A 20,684-nucleotide genomic window follows, 5' to 3' on the forward strand; every position below is an offset into this window, starting at 1 on the left:
CGCTTCTCGGGTTTCCTGCCGCATCGTATTGTGTAAATACCATAATATTTCATCGACGCAAGTTCTCGACATCTTAATATGGTGGTAGTTGCTGCTGTTCCTTCTGCAAGGCGCAACTGAAGCAATGACAGCTTCACGATGGACTTGTGATTGAATAGAAGTGATGTACAACGAGAATGACACACTATATTTGCCCATAGACTTTGCTATACGGAGTTAGGGGAATACAGATGTAGTTGCAAATCAAATGTACATACAATCTGATAATTTTAGCAAAACTGAAAGTTGGGGAAAGCAAGTCCAGTCGCTCCTAATGGATCAGTTTGACATATTTGTGAACGTTGTTAGCTGTATATCGAAATTAGACTCTTGTGTTAGCATAGATCCGGCACAGACCGCAAAAGAGAATCTGTGAGGGATGAAGAATTTAGCCTGCCATCAACGTCAAACTCACCAGGGACGGGAAGCAAGGATGCGTAAGGCATTACGGAGTCCTCGCAGAACTTTTCTCAGATGGTTTAGGGAATTGTAATCCAGAAATTCTCATGAGACAACAAACAGCTTTTCAGTAACAGTGAGACGGCACTGTAGTTTGTTTCGCTAACAGTACGATTGGAGAAATGACCGCGTTACAAATGCCAGGAAGCCGACGCTCCAGCTGGCTGCTATTGAACGGTCTCCGACTGGCAAGTCCGGCAGCCAAGCTCCCTGAAAGTTTAATTGCTTTTTTTGAGCGGGCTCTGTGAATGAAGGACCTATTAACCCCGACCACATCCATGGAAAATTGCCTATTGACGAGGGAAATGCTCCTTCCCAAATCGTTACGAACGTTTTAATGAAATTTGCTAAATAAAATTCTCGATAGGCTTTATCCTATTAGGTCAGTTGAACACGGCTCCTCAATTATGAACGCTGTTAAATGTGTTTGTTAAAAAATATCCGTGGTATGGGTCGTATTTTAATTCTTTAATTAAAACAGTATTAAAAATTTAAAGAAGCTAATCACAATACTTACGCTGCGTCAACCAGTGTGTATCGGACCAGTCTGAGACTGAGCCGCGTGCTCTGCCACAGTGCTGCCGTACAGTTCGCGAATTGTTCGCTGAGACCCTTTGTACCATTACTCACCACTTACTTCGTCAGCTGTGATGGATAGACAGGGAGCGTATACCCAAATTCCTGCTCGAAAGTAGGCCGTTGAAAACGTATTGATAATTTAGATGTCGCGTAGAGGTTCACATGCATTTTTGGAGAGTTTTTCTTTTTTTATCCCATTAGGCACCTTTTTATTGCGAAGTGTGTGTTGCATTAAGTGTAAATGATTCGCTTAACTGTGATCAGTGCAGACAGAGCGAAGTATCAAACTGATGATAATAAAACATAACCCATTGCCATTCTTTGGCGACTCATGGAAACAAACGCGGAGCAAACGTAAACATCAGGTGTCGCACTCGTGGGAATGAAAGTTGGGCTAGATCCTTTCTTTGTGCATCGGATATGGCTCTGTTCAATACTATTTTACATTACTCAAAAATACAATACACGGTGAGTGAATGGAAACGTATGTTGGTTACCGAATAAATATAGGAGAGGTAATGTTAAAAAAATGTTCAATTGCTAGATTACGAAAAGCGTAGAAAACTGATACTAGGTGAAACACAACTTCGACTCCAAGCGCAATATTGGGCCTGTTTCCCAAGACATAGGGCCCAATCGCTTGGACAAGCATTTCGTCAAACTAAATTGTACCACAAAGGGTTAAGAAAGATGATGAAAGTATGCGGCAACGTGCGGTTTACTTCCCTCTAACAATACTAAAGGAGACGCTTGTAAAGCTTAAAGCCCCATCCTTCGGACTGATCGGTGTTAACAGTGTCCCAGACACACTCCCTGTGACACACTGACGTAGTCCTAAGGTCTACAGCAGAATGTACGCAGTCACCTGTGCGTCCCCTGCCGGCCACACACTTTTGATAATAATTCCTGCCACCACTAGAATTCGAGTCGGCCTTCTGATCTTGGAGACCACCGAAAACACATGCATTTAAAAGTCAGCTACGTAGACGGTTTCGACAATTTTTAAAACAACTGGAATGAGATTTGCACTCTGCAGCGGAGTGTGCGCTGATATGAAACTTCCTGGCAGATTAAAACTGTGTGCCGGACCGAGACTCGAACTCTGGACCTTTGCCTTTCGCGGACAAGTGCTCTGCCAACTGAGCTACCCAAGCACGACTCACTCCCCGTCTTCACAGCTGTACTTCCGCCAGTACCTCCTCTCCTACCTTCCAAACTTTACAGAAGCTCTCCTGCGAACCTCGAAGGACTAGCACTCCTGAAAGAAAGGATATTGCAGAGACATGGCTTAGCCACAGCCTGGGGGATGTTTCCAGAGTGAGATTTTTTTAAAACAACTGTCTTGAAGAGGCTGTTTAAGCGCTTGATCCCAGTGTTATGACTTACAGGGTGAACTGACATGCTGCCAACTGCCCCGCAATATGTGCGCATTAATGTAGAATGGCTACTATTGTGAGTTTTACGATGTGCTTGGATAATCACCATATAACTAAGCTCACCGAACAAAAGTTTGGTCAGCCTTAGCACTCTCACCGCTGTGGAGCGCTGTAGATGAAGTGCACCACCCACCACTGACGTAAGAATAGCAGCGACGAGGCCAGTACGTGCCATTCGGATCTGCGGTATCGACGCAGTAAGACGGGTCGACGAGGGATGTGGCAGAACGGCAGACACGGGCTATCATGTGTGAATGTACCCATGATCATACCGCGAATGAAGTTTCCCAACTTGCTGATGTATCACGACGGACTGTAGAAAGTGTCTACGAGGAATGAAGTATCACTCGCAGCTATGTAAAGAGCCCCACACATGAATGACGGATCACAGCGATCCGTTGCATGGACGCCCGATCGCACGTGTGTGGGCAAATCACAGCGATCGGTCGCTGATCGCTGGTCGCATGGAAATTCCAGGCAATCTGATGGATCGCACACGATGCGCGCGCGCAATGCGGTTGTCTGGCTAGTTAGCAGAGGTATGTGTGGCAATACGGCAGCCACTCGCTTCTGTTTATTAAGCATGATTATGCAATTTTGTTTCGTTTCACCTTGCCCACATTGAGTAAGAAATTTATGTTAGAAGTTGGTCATCCCAGGACCATGAACTACCCTGGAAGTGAAGTGGAAGCCGGAGTTGCCACTTACATTAAGAAGTAATACAAATTCACCCTCCGATTTTGCAGTGATTAGTATTTTGCAGTTTGTGATATAGAAGTCGAATTTATAGTAAGTTCATAGTAATAGTAGTGATACAATGGGATCCATCAGATGATTTTGAGTCAATAATGAAATAATTATAGGTCTACTCATTATTAAAGTTTCTAACTTGTAAACATAATGACGTTTGTACGTACTGTACTGTAATATTTAAAGAACATTTTAATTTAAATCTTTAGGGTAAATTTATTATACTCAAGTACCTTGTCATTTCGTATTACCTAATCCTCCTTCATAGAATTCATAATAAGAGTTAGGTAATCAAGAGTGCTGCTATTGAAATCTCTATAGACTCGTCGAGTAAATTGTGTAAGTCCTTGAAATTAAACTGTAAGACGAATAATTAAAAAAGGAATTGAGCCCCAATAAACGTAAAACGAATTTCATTGGTACCCCGGAAAGATGTACATAATCTATTTGGTGCCAGAATTTCAACGGACGTCTAGTAAATTATAATTCTCGTTTATTTTATATTTATTTTTGCTAGTATTCGCTGGAATAGGGAAACCAGCTGCAACTACTGCGAAACACTGCAGTTCAGTTTCCGTAGCAGAACTTCTCGACACAGTGATGTTCATAACACCGATTGAAATTGCTTGGTACATCGCTCGTGTGTGGGGTGTCGAGGCGGGCGACCAATTGCAGGCGATATTCTATGCGGCGGATTTCAGCGAGCCGTCGCTCGTGTGTGAAGCCCGTAACATCGGAGGTGAACAGGGGCCGTAACAAGATCAAACCGAGAGCGACTGCCGACGTGTATCACTCCATGTCACTGATATTCGGTTTGGAAGCCGACGAATATTGTTGTTGTCAGTGGATGCAGGTCCAGCTTAAACAGATATCGTGGTGACATTGTGAAGAGAACAGCATGTAGCTGACATTTGGAGTCTGATACCTCGCAGATGGCCAGTGGTCACGCAAAATTGCACTTCAGACAGACAGCCTAAATAGAAACTGCACAATCACTGGCTGAAGGTGTTGAGTGTGAGCCAACGAGTGGCGAGTTTGCCTCTTTTCAATGCACCGCGTCGAGTGAGTGAGTGAGTGAGGGGGGGGGGGGGGGGGTTAGTCCACAATGAGTACAGCAAGAAGTTCGTTTCGGAAATGGTTACTTCCTGTTTTGAGGATGATATTCGTGCCACGACTTTATGATGGAGGATTTCGGTGCGAGTGGATTTTGTCGGGGAGGGGGGGGGGGGAGGGGGTAGTGCAAGCGTATGCTCTTTATCAAGTACTTTTATTTACTAACATAAAACTTACACTGTCCCAGTGCGTGCATAAACAAGCAAGACAAGCACTTGCATTTGATCTTTCAAATCAGTTAACTTCTGATATAATACAGGGTGATTCAAAAAGAATATCACAACTTTAAAAATGTGTATTTAATGAAAGAAACATAATATAACCTTCTATTATACATCATTACAAAGAGTATTTAAAAAGGTTTTTTTTTCACTCAAAACCAAGTTCAGAGATGTTCAATATGGCCCCCTCCAGACACACGAGCAATATCAACCCGATACTCCAACTCGTTCCACACTCTCTGTAGCATATCAGGCGTAACAGTTTCGATAGCTGCTGTTATTTCTCGTTTCAAATCATCAATGGTGGCTGGGAGAGGTGGCCGAAACACCATATCCTTAACATACCCCCATATGAAAAAATCGCAGGGGGTAAGATCAGGGCTTCTTGGAGGCCAGTGATGACGTGCTCTGTCACGCGCTTCTTGGCGGCCGATCCATCGCCTCGGGTAGTTGACGATCAGGTAGTTACGGACAGATAAGTGCCAATGTGGTGGCGCTCCATACTGCTGAAATATGAATTGTTGTGCTTCTTGTTCGAGCTGAGGGAACAGCCAATTCTCTAACATCTCCAGATACTGTAGTCCAGTTACAGTAGCACCTTCGAAGAAAAAGGGACCAAAAATTTTATTGGCTGAAATGGCGAACAAATGTACAACTAAATGAAACTTTATAGCTCCCTTAATTCGCCGACAGATAGTGCTTAGCTCTGCCTTTTGTCGTTGTAGAGTTTTAAATTCCTAAAGTTGTGGTATTCTTTTTGAATCACACTGTATTATAAATTTGATCAAAAGAATTTCTCTGCCCTCAGTAATGAGGTAATTAAAACTTAAAAGGGGTACCAAAGGATACAGAATAGAGTATTTAACCCGGTGTATGTTACATACATAAAAATAGCCAACTAACTTTACAGAGGCAGTCCTGAAATAAGACCGCAACAGGAACACTTGCTCACTTGATAATACAATAATACTTAACTTCGATCAACACCTTGATCACACACCGAAGAGGCAACACGCAGTCTACACCGACACGCAAACTAAAACGTAATCAGATGTGAAGGTACATAATGTGGCAACAGCCTCACTAAAGCCTATCACTAGAAGGCATTGCCTTAGATCATGTCACTGCCTCGCAAAGCTTCATCAAATCAAGTGCAACTATAGTACAGTCAGAACAGATGGGAGCCTCACCGAGCCTTATCAGTCACGGAGACTTGAACTCTTGGTAACACGCTGATGCCAGCACAAATGCAATTGTAGACACTATGGTACCATACAAGTCACACTTATGCCCCACTTGCCTATCGTCGTCACGGAAACTTTCTTCCGCGATTCCTTCGTGGCTTCCAGCTCCCTTATGTTCTGGACGTACTGAGGGAAACATCGTGTGCTGCTGTTACAGCCGACCACACTTTATGTTGACCGTTCACAGTCCTACTGCTCTACTGCCTCCACACGGCCCCTCCGACTCCTTGGCACAGTTCGGCTTGTCCAGGCTCCGTATGCTTTTACCGGTGTATCCTCATTCCGTCACTGGTCTCTTCACTGTGCCCCGTCTCTGATGGCGATTGCAAGGTTCCCTTTATGTTAAAGCCACAATTTATTTTCTTATTTTCCAGTTTTACAATTTTGTATCGCGTCTGCAGATGTTTGTTGTTGTGGTCTTCAGTCCTGAGACTGGTTTGATGCAGCTCTCCATGCTACTCTATCCTGTGCAAGCCTCATCATCTCCCAGTATCTACTGCAACCTACATTCTTCTGAATCTGCTTAGTGTATTCGTCTCTTGGTCTCCCCCTACGATTTTTACCCTCCACGCTGCCCTCCAGTACTACACTGGTGATCCCTTGATGCCTCAGAACATGTCCTACCAACCGATCCCTTCTTCTAGTCAAGCTGTGCCACAAACTTCTCCTCTCCCCAATCCTATTCAACACTTCCTCATTAGTTATGTGATCTACCCATCTAATCTTCAGCATTCTTCTGTAGCGCCACATTTCGAAAGCTTCTATTCTCTTCTTGTCCAAACTATTTATCGTCCATGTTTCACTTCCCTACATGGCTACACTCCATACAAATGCTTTCAGAAACGACTTTCTGACACTTAAATCTATACTCGATGTTAACAAATTTCTCTTCTTCAGAAACGCTTTCCTTGCCATTGCCAGTCTACATTTGATATCCTGTCTACTTCGACCATCATCAGTTATTTTGCTCCCCAAATAGCAAAACTCTTTTACTACTTTGTGTCTCATTTCCTAATCTAATTCCCTCAGCATCACCCGACTTAATTCGACTACATTCCATTATCCTCGTTTTGCTTTTGTTGATGTTCATCTTATATCCTCCTTTCAAGACACTATCCATTCCGTTCAACTGCTCTTCCAAGTCTTTTGCTGTCTCTGACAGAATTACAATGTCATCGGCGAACCTCAAAGTTTTTATTTCTTCTCCATGGATTTTAATACCTACTCCGAATTTTTCTTTTGTTTCCTTCACTGCTTGCTCTGCAGATATCATGTAGCATTCTGTGAGCAATGCGGTACTGCAGAACGCCCACAGTCAGGAGTAAGATTTCAGTTCTCACGATGGCTGAAGGAGCCAGTGGACCATAGGGCGTTGTCAGAGGATGGTGGTGTGAGGCGCTGTGGCTAGACACGAGAACGGCCTTTGCGTCAACAGCTAGGTATGCAGGGAAAGTACAGTTATTCTGGCGCGAAACAAGAATATTGCTTAGTAAATATTGACTAATAATAACCGCTTTTCCCAAGACAGATATTAGGAGAACCCTATAGGTCATAAGTACTTTCTTAAAACGATATTACAAGGCTAGAAGACGAAAATCTTAATAAATAAATAAGTGAATATTGTTTATTCTAGCGAAAATTTACGAATGGCAGCGAAATATCACTAGTGTGAGTTCGAGCTACAGGCTGCTCCCCATCCAGTCGCTGATGGGATGCGTTCCTACCTAGTTCTGTCGAAAGACCATGCTCCCAGAAACTGTTAGTTCTCAGTCAATCATTCTGTTTCAGTATTATCAATTTATGGTATTAGTAATAAATACACCACCGCTTCGTCACTTAGAATCACAGGAAGTAGGATTGGAGTTAACAGAGAACCTAATGGTGCTGATATTGCTTTGGCGAGGAACGAAACTTCGAGAGCTTCTGGCAAAACAAAAAGAATCCTACACGACGTCTCATTAAGATAGTCCAAGGACGGATTGTATTAATCTCTGCAAAAGTCGGATGGAAAAGCAGGTCAGTCACACTGCATGCCTCTTATACCAACCTCTACTGGCTCACTGGCTAAACTGTAAATTTCTGGAGATTTGGTACAAGTGTGGCGGGGGGTGGCGGGGGGGGGGGGGGGGTGGAAGTTCTTACACGATGACAGTCACACGTCTTCCGACTACACAGAACTTCTGTCTCTAAACTGGTCGTAGGTTGTGTTGCAAAAATGAACAGCATAGAGACAGAAGTGATGACACTTTTTGCAGGACCCCACCATCATTTTGCAGGACAATGCTCAAGCACGTACAGTGCAAGCTGTTGCTGATTTGTTTGACTGATGGGGATGCTGAGTGCTATACCACCTACTGCACCCCCGGACTTAACCCTCGTAAGTTCAACTCGATTTCTAAACTGAAGGAAACATTTCACGGCATTCGCTTCAGAACTGCTACAAATTCGTCGGGCAATAGACCGCTTCGCTCGAACTGTCAACACAACTGGCACTGCTAAGAGTATCCTACGACTTCCACATCGCTGGCAACGGGTTATACCCAATGCTGGTGACTACTGTAAAGATCAGTAAAACTTTGAAACAGGTATCTATTTTGTACCAGCTGTAAATAAATAGGTGCCAATATTAAAGTTACAACCCTGGTGTGATAAATATATACATATTAAAAGTGTATTGTCTATTTGTGTCGAAACGTTTATTACAGAAACGTGAAATTTTTTATAACAATATTTTCGGTTTGTATATTACCTGTATAAAATGGCTCTGAGCACTATGGGACTTAACATCTATGGTCATCAGTCCCCTAGAACTACTTAAACCTAACTAACCTAAGGACATCACACAACACCCAGTCATCATGAGGCAGAGAAAATTCCTGACCCCGCCGGGAATCGAACCCGGGAACGCGGGCGCGGGAAGCGAGAACGCTACCACTCGACCACGAGCTGCGGACTTACCTGTATATATTTATACATTAGGTGTATTGAAATTTACACGTATTAAGGAATTAGAATTCAACGATGTGTCAAAATCTCAACGAATCGGTCAAGAACTTTCGCAGATTAACGATTTTTATTTATATCGGTTCTCAGTCATCAAATGTTGCCGTTTATTCTAGCTTCATGATGAGTATGTTGTGGAAACGGCAGTCGTGTTGAAAGGTCTGCATGTGTACTTTCTTAGTCTGACGAAAACCCATCCATACGGATCTTAATTACGTATGAGATATCCAGAACATCTTACCGTAGTGTGTGAAACATACCAACCACTCAACTTCCCCGCAGTATGGCAGACCAACAAAATCTAATCACCAATGAGCTGCCACAGCTGTATATTAATGAAAAGCCGCTCCAGTTGCTTTTTTTAGAACGTTATTAAATTCGAACGACCGGTTTCGGCCTGTATATTAGGCCATATTCAAGCTCATTTGACAGTTATGCTGTAGAGAAGCAACGTCAAATGACATCATTTGACGTTGCTTCTCTACAGAAACTTTCAAATGCACCTGATAATGGCGTAACAGAAAGGCCGAAGCCGGTCGTGTGAACTTAAAATTGTAAAAAGAACAACAGGAGCTGCTTTTCATTAACTGAACATCAGTTGTGGAATCAGCGGCATCATCGTCCAGACATGGACAAACTAATACCTGGATATGTTATACCTAAAGAAACTTGTCGTCACCCCTTTTCGACGAATTGATGCCATTATCAACGCTAGAGGCGAAGTTACACGGTATTAACGTTTAACTCGAGGACTCAGAAAGTCTGATACAAAAGTTACCTAGGATGTCTGCCACGCATCCTATCCCTGAGAAAGAAAGATTGTACTAATTGGACAGTGTGCTCTCTTCAGTTATCGTGCCATTGCCAGAGGACGTTACATGATATCTCTGCGTGGTAACGCTTTCTTATTCGAGAATGGAGATCGGGTGATGACGAAAGTGAAGGAATATTAAACCTTTTTCTGCCTCTCGACGCGAGATGGAATTCAAGCTCTGTAGGAAATGGGCAGTGTCCTTTTTTTAAAGCAACCATTCTGGGTTGCACCTTTAGAGATTCATGGAAATCGCCGGAAACCTAAGTCTGGATTTTAAGACAGGTATTTATACCCCTACTGCTGCAGAAAGCACGTGCACAGCTTACCGCCAGCACCTCCTAGTTCAGTGCGTGCAACTCATGACAGCGTAATCAAGTTGATCGCGAATTCTTACCACATACGTTGCGATATTTCTACGATATTTCTACAGTCCAGTGATCGGCATTCTCGCTTTTGGGTATTGGCCTGAGATCTACCTGTTTATTTAAAAGGCATTACTACAAGCCCCCACTAATAATGTAGACTCTCAAGTACACGAATTCTGTGGATCTACAAAAGTATATTGTGGTCCTTGGTTATCTGGGGTTGCAGGTCCACGGATCGCGCGATCTAAGTCCATGAAAATAATAACTACGAGTAAAGTTCGTTTATTACTAAGCTAAAAAAGTAATAACGTAAGTGAAATGCACTGCAATATTTCTCTGCATCAGCACTGCCGCTAGGCAAAACAATACAGAGCCATATTGAAAAATTCGCACACTTTTAGCTGTCAGAGCGCCTGCTTGCCAAACCCATCGATAGCCAGGTAAGACTCTCCGCTATCACCCACCCTCAGCTGAGGCTGTTTTATTCTGGTGCTCCGTGACGTCATTCCCATGGCGTCAAACAAGACCTGCGTCAAAATTACGTGTCTCGTGAATTAAATTAAGTTTCACATTATGTTATGTTGCGCTTATGGTCAGTTATATTGATAATTTAGTGCGTGTATATGACATTCGGAGTCTGTTGGCTCTCTTCGCATGCAAATCGTGTTTGTAATACACAATAACACGAGAAAAAAGGAAACAAAATACACACACATACGCACGGCGCACCAGTAAGGAATAATCCATATGGAACGGAAATTGATAGATGTGACGAACATATACAGGCAAGCAAATGATTACGATTGCAGAAAAAGTAGATGGTTTATTCAAGAGGAAGAGCTTCACAAACTGATATTGTCAAAAACGCGTTGGTCAACCTCCTCTGGCATTGACTGAGTTGTCGGACGTCCTCCTTAGCGATCTCGCGACAAATTCTGTTCAGTTAGCGCGTTAGATTGTCTAAATCCGGAACTGGTCGGAGAGCCCTGCCCATAAGGCTCCAAACGTTCCCAAATGAGGAGAGATTCGGAGACCATGCTGACCAAGGTAGGGTTTGGCAAGCACCAAGACGAGTAGTAGAAACTACTGGTCATTGGGGCTCAGTTAGAAGCGGGACTCATCACTGTAGACAACTGCACTACAGCCAGTGAGGTTCGAGGCCGAAATCTCTGGAGATGCCCCAGACAGCGGTAGGATACCAATCTGAATGTCGCCTGTCATCCGGCCCGACAATCGCGTGTGATGATCTGGGGTGCCATTTGTTTTCATGGCAGGACCCCTTTGGTTGCCACCCCTGACATTCTTACAGTACAGCGGTGCGTTGACGATATTTTACGCCCCGTTTTTTTTGCGCTTCATGGCACGCTGTCTTGGATTTACGTTCCAGCACCGCGATTGTTTCTACTGCTTGTCTTCGTACTTGCCAAAGCCTACCTTGGTCAGCAAGATGGTCGGATCTCTCCAAAAGTGGGATTGTTTGAAGAAATATAGGCAAAAGTGGTGAAGAGAGGTGGATGCGAAGACCTAGGGAAGAATTGTACCGGAACATGAGAACAATATCCGGGGAAATCAGACTCAAAAGGGCAAGGTTTGCTGGGGATGTAGTTAGGATGAGTATGGACAGAATGACGAAGAGAGTGTGGAAACAACAGGGAGGACAAGGGGAAAGACAGGAACCAAGTGGATTGTTGAACTTCGGAAGGACTGTTTGGAACTGGGGATCAAGGTCGAAGGATAGGAAAATTGGAGGAACAAATATACACCGACAAATACGCCGGAGATCAATGACAGAGAAGAATACAGGAAAAGATTTGAATGTCACCAGTGGAGCCGCCAGGAGGAACGGAAACTGAAGATCTCGGAAGGAGAGCGGGAGAGGAGAAGAGAAAGAATGAAGAGGTTCTGGGAGAAGAAGAGGAAAATGCAGTCCACGAAGGGGCTACCCGTGGTCCTACAGAGGCCGTAACTCAAGAAGAAGAAGAAGAAGAAGAAGAAGAAGAAGAAGAAGAAGAATATAGGCAGGGTTCTCCAACCAGATTCTGGGTTTGACGATCTAACGCGCCAATTGTACAGAATCAGGCACCATATCCGTCGGGAGGACATCGTACAGCTCGATCAATCATTGCCAAACCGAATAACTGCTTGCATAAGGACTAAAGGTCGATCAACGCGTTGCTACCTTGCTGAATTTATGAAGCTCTTTCCCTTTAATAAAGCATCCAATTTTTCTGAAATTGTAATAATTTGTTTGCCTGTACATCACATCTACCGATTTCCGACCCATTCGGATAATTCCTTCGTGGTGCTTCTTTTTTTTTTATCCTAGCGTGTATGTTGATTTAACTGGGTTGAAATAGGAACTAAAATATACAAAAATAAAAATCACAAGAAAAATATAAAAATCAAATCGGGCAGACTGATATGGTGTTGTCTATCAAACGATTCGGTTTGATCAGAGGTTTCCGAAATTGGAACTGGATTTTATCTTGGCAGAAATGAGAGTTATCGATGTATTTTATTTTTGGTTTATTTAATTGACAGCTATTAAAATCGTCTTTTAAGTAAAACTTGTTATCAGAAAAGAAGTATTTTGCTCTCGTGTTTAGACTGAAATGTCACAATCGGTTCAAAGGGCTTTTTAAACAAACGAAAAGCTGAAACACAGGAGGAAAGCTGATAGAGGAAATCCGGGTAAAAATATCGATATGCGAAGGGACGTATAGTTTCAAGCGATTTATGTAGTGGTTGATAGCGCGTTTTACGCTATACCAGAACCGACTTCTATTACGTAGACTTTGTTATTATTTGCAAAGGAGGATTCATCCGAATCGATTTCGAATAAACAAAATGGTCCCAATCTATACTGGATTCATGAAAAAGTGGCGAGTGCAATAGCTGTATCACAGGTTGCAATTAAATCTAAACACACATTATTTACTGCACAAATAGCAGCAGTTTCACACGATGATTATGTCAGACGTACTGACATAAAATGCACAACAAATATGTATAAATTTTTACTATCAGCTTTTATTAGGACAACGTTTAAAAATACGCTTATATCTTATACAGGCAAATACTGTCCTTAAACGTTCACATGCTTGGAAGCATATATCAAAACTCCGTCTTGGTCCGTGAAGTATGCCGCGGGGAAACTTACGAGCTAACATCACGCAACGCGCTGTTTTCGTGAAGATATCAGACGAGTATCATGCTCTCCGTGTTCTGCTGTGCGCTGCTCCACATATTTTCTCGCAGCGGTAGTTCACGTCCACAAGGTGGTGATGTAGAATTATTGCAGCTCACGGAAGTATACGCGTATAGATTACTTTGAGAAAGAGAAGTACATTTCTTCAACACGAAGAATTTCTACATGGTATAAGTAGTATTTTCATTGGATATTTGATAGCAGCAGTTAGTTAAAGGTAAGTTACTTCAAAGGGAAACTTATTCAGAATAACTAATATGTGAGATACTAGCATCATCAGTGCGTCAATTTCTCGCGCTAGGTTCTTCTCGATGGTACAATAATTTATATTTTCATAAGTTAAGAAGCACAGTTTGCAACGTTGTGTGACCGTAATTTGTCGTTTCGTAGTAGGTTCATCATAGCGTATCTCATTTAACGTATAATGACGTTTCTGTATTTCTCTGACAGATACTTGTACACAGCCGAATCTGCAATTATTTTCTTCTTTCGTGCCGGGTGAGTTCTTGTGATGCCCGAGAAAAATATATAAACTATGTAAATTAGTCGTTACCTATCATTAACGACGAGTATTATAGTTATTCACCGCTTTATGTGCCGCTGTAAGTTACATTTAGCACATCGTGCTAAGAAGCATGAGTCACCATCACTGAAACATCCCATGGTGCGTTCCACCAGCTAACAGTATACTCACTGTAATGTAGCGTATGGACACTGTCTTCAACAAGGTCAACCTAGCCAACCTGCGTTCTGACAGTACTTACATTTTCTGAAAATGAATGTACATAGTATGAACAGCTACGTCCCGAATTATATTTGCCTAATCAAGAACGGAATCGTTGGGATGTACAACGTCAAGTGAGGATACTTAGAACCAAATTACTGTGTTACATTCGAGAAGGATTACTGAGTTCAATTAAAATTATGTCCTCATGAGTCACTGGTAAGATGTTTTTAAGAAGTGAAATAAAAACTAGCATCATGATGGTCCGTGCACTGTGCTGCTGCCTGCATACTGTTGCGTTCTTTAGTCTTGGGGGCTAACTAGCACAACCTCTTATGAGAGGGGTTGACGTAAAACTTAACGTTGAATCCTACCCATCCGGGAAGATCAACTTACACCACTTCACAGTTACTAAGAGGTGCTGATAAACAACGCTTGCCGTCCAGAGTGGCCGAGCGGTTCTAGGCGCTTCAGTCTGGAACCGCGCGACCGCTACGGTCGCAGGTTCGAATCCTGCCTCGGGCATGGATGTGTGTGATGTCCTTAGGTTAGTCAGGTTTAAGTAGATCTAAGTTCTAGGGGACTGATGACCTCAGAAGTTAAGTCCCGTAGTGCTCAGAGCCATTTGGACCATTTGAAACAACGCTTCTGAATTTTCTGCGTGGAAAATCAAAACTTTTTTAAATAAAGCAAATGTTATTAACATTCCAGAATGAGATTTTCACTCTGCAGCGGAGTGTGCGCTGATATGAAACTTCCTGGCAGATTAAAACCGTGTGCCGGACCGAGACTCGAACTCGGGACCTTTGCCTTTCGCGGGCAAGTGCTCTACCAACTGAGCTACCCAAGCACGACTCACGCCCCTTCCTCACAGCTTTACTTCTGCCAGTACCTCGTCTCCTACCTTCCAAACTTAATCTGCCAGGAAGTTTCATATCAGCGCACACTCCGCTGCAGAGTGAAAATCTCATTCTGGAAACATCCCCCAGGCTGTGGCTAAGTCATGTCTCCGCAATATCCTTTCTTTCAGGAGTGCTAGTTCTGCAAGGTTTGCAGGAGAGCTTCTGTAACGTTTGGAAGGTAGGATACGAAGTAAAGCTGTGAGGACCGGGCGTGAGTCGTGCTTGGGTAGCTCAGTTGGTAGAGCACTTGTCCGCGAAAGGCAAACGTCCCGAGTTCGAGTCTCGGTCCGGCACACAGTTTTAATCTGCCAGGTAGTTTCGTTATTAACATTCTTCATCTCTAAATATTTGCAGCCCTCTGCCCCTGGAAGGTTCAGAATTGTAGCGTGTGACTTGGCGCTGTATAACGTAACTATGTCGGTGCATGAACAGCGTGCTGTACTTGTTTCGAATTCGAAGAGTTCTTCCAGACATCGAGAACCCACTCCTTCAGCATTACAGTACTAGATTACACACGAGTGCTGCGACATATGTAACAGTCCGATTGCCTTCAGTTCACTGTCATCGGTCATTTTCCATACAGTCCCGACTTGGTCCCATCCGATTTTCTTGTGCTTCCAAAGCTTAGAGAACACCTTCAAGGACTTCACTTCAATAGTAATGAAGCGTTGCAATCAGAGGTAAGGTTGTGGCTCCGTCAACGAAATCAAACATTCTACATTGACGTATCAACAAACTGGTCTCCCGTTGGGGAAAAAGTGTTCGTCGCCACGGTGATTCCATGAAGAAGTAAATGTGTAGACATTTATATGTAACAATATTGGAGGCTTTACTTGTCAGCACGCCCTCGTACAAGTGATATGCCGATGTACTTTGGAGGGTGACACACACACACACACACACACAACCACCGACGTTCATTTCTGTGCTGTGAGTGAATTATCGATCTTTATTGCGAAGAAGATATTTATCCACCATCTCCATTGCTAATTTCAGCGAAGGATTTCATCAATTTGGTATCGCCATACTTACGTTTCCAAGAGCACTTTTGGAATCGAGCTGCATCTTTGTTCGTCACTTGTCTGAGAACGTACCCGCAGCTATCGATAGGTAACTCGTGTACAATCGCTTACCTGTCCAGGGCCATTTCGGTAATGGCTGATGCTAGAAAGAGACAAAAGCTTTCTAATTTCTGTTGGCTCCAGTGCTGTAGAAACTTGGAGATGCAATTTACCAGCTAGACGTTGAATATGTTTTGTTGCAAGACATGCTTAGCCGTGTACCAATCTACTTGGAAAAGATTATTTTATATTATCCATTCCAATGGTTTTTATTTTGAGGCCATGCAACCTGGTGCAGTGGATAAAGCACTGAAGAAATTCGGGAGGAGGAGGAATTTAATTCCCTTGAGCCGCTAAGGGAATTTTACTTTTCCGTGATTTGTCTAAATCACTAAAAGCGAATATCAAGCTAGAAATTATGATAAGTTCCCTCTTCTCCACATAAAGAGTAACGATATCTTGTGGTTTCAGTTCAGGAAAATTTGGTTTTCAATTTGTTTTGTATTATTGTTTTGTTTTATATATTGAATTTAATTTCGTGCCTTTTATAAATTTAAAATAATTGAAAAGCCACGATCTCTTCAACCGTTTATTAGATGACCGGTTTCAGAACTCTGAAGGTGCCATCATCAGATCTGTGAAGGTATAACATAACAGGTTTGAGGGAGGGCTTACATGAGTTAACTATATACATTACAATTGTTACAGAACCACATACCTGAAACGTGGATTAACATTTATAAAACCATATGGACATCATGGCATATGAGACAGACCATTTGATATAATCATGTCACAACCAATAAAAAATAATAAAAAACTGCTCTCATGGTCGTTCTTTCCACAAAATATAAAACTGAAGTCACCAGATGAAACTACCACTGCTCATCTAACACCAGTCGGCATCATCACTGCCCCATTCCGCGCAGGCTTACCTGCTGTGATTCTAGCGGTTCACAACCGGCCACCAGCCAAGCAGCGCATACACAGTCCCACGGTATAACCACTCATTACTACTAAAACAGTTATAGTAAAGTTGTGTTTTAGTAGGAATGAGTGGTTATAGAGTGGGACTGTGTATGCGCTGCTTGGCTGGTGGGCGGTTGTGAACCGCTAGAATCACAGCAGGTAAGCCTGCGCGGAATGGGGCAGTGATGATGCCGACTGGTGTTAGATGAGCAGTGGTAGTTTCATCTGGTGACTTCAGTTTTATATTTTATGGAAAGAACGACCATGAGAGCAGTTTTTTATTATTTTTTGTTGGTTGTAACAATGATTTTATCAGATGGTCTGCCTCATATGCCATGATGTCCATACGGTTTTATAAATGTTAATCCACGTTTCAGGTATGTGGTTCTGTAATAACTGTAATGTATATAGTTAACTAATGTAAGCCCTCCCTCAAACCTGTTATGTTATACTTTGGCAGATCTGATGATAGCACCTTCAGAGTGCTGAAACCGGTCATCTAATAAACGATTGAAGCGATCGTGGCTTTCCAGGCTTTTCATTTATTTTAAAAACAGAGTGATCGCCCCACGACACACCATGTGTTCAGTGCTTTTATAAATTGTGCTTAGTGCTGAGAGAATGACATGAGAAACCGCAAGAAACACATATATCAGTCCTGGCATAATTCTGATACAGGTGGAAATAATGAAGATCTAACCGTTACGAGTAGGCTGAAGGCGCTCAATACCAGTGTGGTAAGTATGCGTACACGAGTGATCCGTCCGTAGTACCCGAATACCCCGTAATATTCTGATCAATTCATTGTTTGCAGAACCTGTAAGGAAACATGACTCGGAATGCTCGTTTGATTGCAGTATGAAAACATTGACTTAGGATAGTATTCTACAGTCACAATGTACACCGTTAAATGGATTTCGTCAAAAATTTCGACGTGACAGAATTGTCGATAGCGTTAGCGAATATCGGATGTGATAAGTAATTTGCGGAGCGGAGACAGGAACGGAAGGGGCTGCATCGCTTACGCGGCTGGGTCGAGCCTTCTCGGTATTCCGGAAGGGCGTCAAGTCTCGGCAAGGAGACAGCCGCTACGTAGCGTGTGACGTCATCGCGTCGCTAATTAGACACACGGGGAGCGGGCGGGGTGACCTTGCGGCAGAGCCGCGGCCACGCCCCTACCACTGCCTCCCAGCTCTAAGCGCTTACTAAGTACCGAGCCAGGCTCCCAAAAGGGAGAAGCGAATTGTTGGACCAGTTATAAACGTGCTCAGCCAAACACCTGACTCCCACTAACACTTCCATACTGGCTACAGATTGGGATCACTCGCAAATTTCTCTTCGTCCTTCTGCTATGATTTCTCGACCTTACTTTTTAACCATTCATACACAGCTTTAGATTCTGAGATACAATTTTCGAAGGATTCCGTTATTAATCAAACTTCATTTTGTTGTATTTTCGTGTATTTGGTTTCTCCGTCTGTAGACATCAATTCTCTTCTTAAAATCATCATTACTAATTCTGTTACATCCTTTTCCACCATGTTAAACCTTGTTTGTCCTACACTAATTCTATTAAGTTCTTCCTTTTTTTCTACATGTTACCTACGATTCACTTTTGGAGAATGATGTCAGAAGAGCCATCGTTTTATAAAATCATAGTTGTGTAAAGTGAATGATGCATTGCTGCAATAGCTTAAGAATTATCATATGTACCTCACTGTGTCCTAAATTAAAGCGCCCAAAAAAAAGATAAAATAAAATAAAATAAGATAAAATAAAATAAATTGATATACGCATGCGTATCCAGATACAGAGATATGTAAACTGGCAGAATACGACGCTGCGGTCGACAACGCCTATATAAGAAACAAGTGTCTGGCGCAGTTGTTAGGTCGGTTACTGCTGCTACAATGGGAAGTTATCAAGATTTAAGTGAGTTGGAGCGTGGTGTTACAGTCGGCGCATGAGCCATGAGACATAGCATCTCCGAGGTAGCGATGAATGGGGATTTTCCCGTACGGCCATTTCACGAGTATACCGCGAATATCAGGAGTCCGATAAAACATCAAATCTCCGACATCGCTGAGGCCGGAAGGAGATCCTGCAAGAACGGGACCAACTACGACTGAAGAGAATCGTTCAACGTGACAGAAGTGCAGCCCTTCACCAAATTGCTCCAGATTTCAATGCTGGGCCATCAACAAGCGTCAGCTTGCGAACCATTCAACGCAACATAATCGATATGGACTTTCAGAGCCGAAGGCCCACTCGTGTATCCTTGATGACTGCACGACGCAAAGGTTTACGTCTCGCCTGGGCCCGTTAACACCTACACTGGACTGTTGATGACAGGAAACATGCTGCCTGGTCAGGAGAGTCTCGTTTCAAATTGTATCTAGCGGATGGACGTGTACGGGTATGGAGACAACCTCATGAATCCATGGCCCTGGATGTCACCAGGGAAGTGTTCAAGCTGGTGGAGGCTCTGTAGTGGGGTGGGACGTGTGCAGTTGGAGTGATACGCCTCTGGGAGGCGACACGTACGTAAGCATCCTGTCTGATCATCTGCATCCATTCATGTCCATTGTGCATTTCGGCAGACTTGGGCAATTCCAGCAGGACAATGTGACACCCCATACGTCCAGAATGGCTACGGAGTGGCTCCAGGAACACTCTTCTAAGTTTAAACGCTTTCGCTAGCCACCAAACTCCTCGGACATGAACATTATTTAGCATATCTGGGATGCGTTGCAACTTGCTGTTCAGAAGAGATCTCCACTCCGTCGTACTCTGACGGATTTATGAACAGCCCTGCAGGATTCATGGTGTCAGTTCCCTCCAGCACTACTTCAGACATTAGTCGAGTCCATGCTACGTCGTGTTGCGGCGCTTTTGCGTGCTCGCGGGGGCTCACACGATATTTGGCAGGTGCACCAGTTTCTTTGGCTCTTCAGTGCACATTTACACGTTTTTCGATAAGCTTATTACTAAAGTTAAAAATTTCTACAATGTTGGGCAGGATCATGTTCCACATCAATTTCTTTTCCACTTTCGAATTTTCCACTCCTCTGCCGGGATCTCCTTCATGATCTTCTGGTGTTCACGATTACCTGACCGTGTGGAACGTGTCGCTGCATAACATCTTAGAAGACAGTGGTCATAAAACCGTACTCTATATATGTGTGGTGTCTGTTCTTTCCCAAAAGAACCGTCATGAGGCTGTGTAGTGCATACGATTTTACGGTCATTAACATCATTGCAGTGAGTGTATCGAATATGTTTCAGTGTCTGGCTTCTCTTACTTGTTGTGTTATGCAAATTTCTGTCAGGTTGTGGGGAGATATAATTTGGCTTTCTCTTTCTTTACAGGTGAGCATCTGGACTTCAGATGGAGTACTCAGGTGAAAATATGTTCCAACGGTATTATTATTATTAGTATATTAACAAAATTAGACTTTCTTTTGGAGACCACTATCTTCTAGTTAATTACTTATGATTTGATTTTTGAAATGATGAAAATCATATAATAGATTTTTTTATTTTGTTATGTAGACGTAATCGATTCTTTCAGGAAACGGAAAATTTCAGCCGAAGGCAAGACAGTCGTCGTAGAATTCCTGCAGTCGAAGTTTCTGAAGTTAATGTTCTCCTTCTGGTGTAATAAATCGGCACGTGAGCGCACGACAATTTGGAAAGGAGCTGGCATTCTTAAAATCAACGTACAACATAGTGTAACACATCTCCATTTCTATCCTTATCATGTATACTTACAAAACGAACTGCATGAGAAAGTCAGT

Source organism: Schistocerca americana, chromosome 2, assembly GCF_021461395.2.
Source record: "Schistocerca americana isolate TAMUIC-IGC-003095 chromosome 2, iqSchAmer2.1, whole genome shotgun sequence".
NCBI lineage: Eukaryota > Metazoa > Arthropoda > Insecta > Orthoptera > Acrididae > Schistocerca > Schistocerca americana.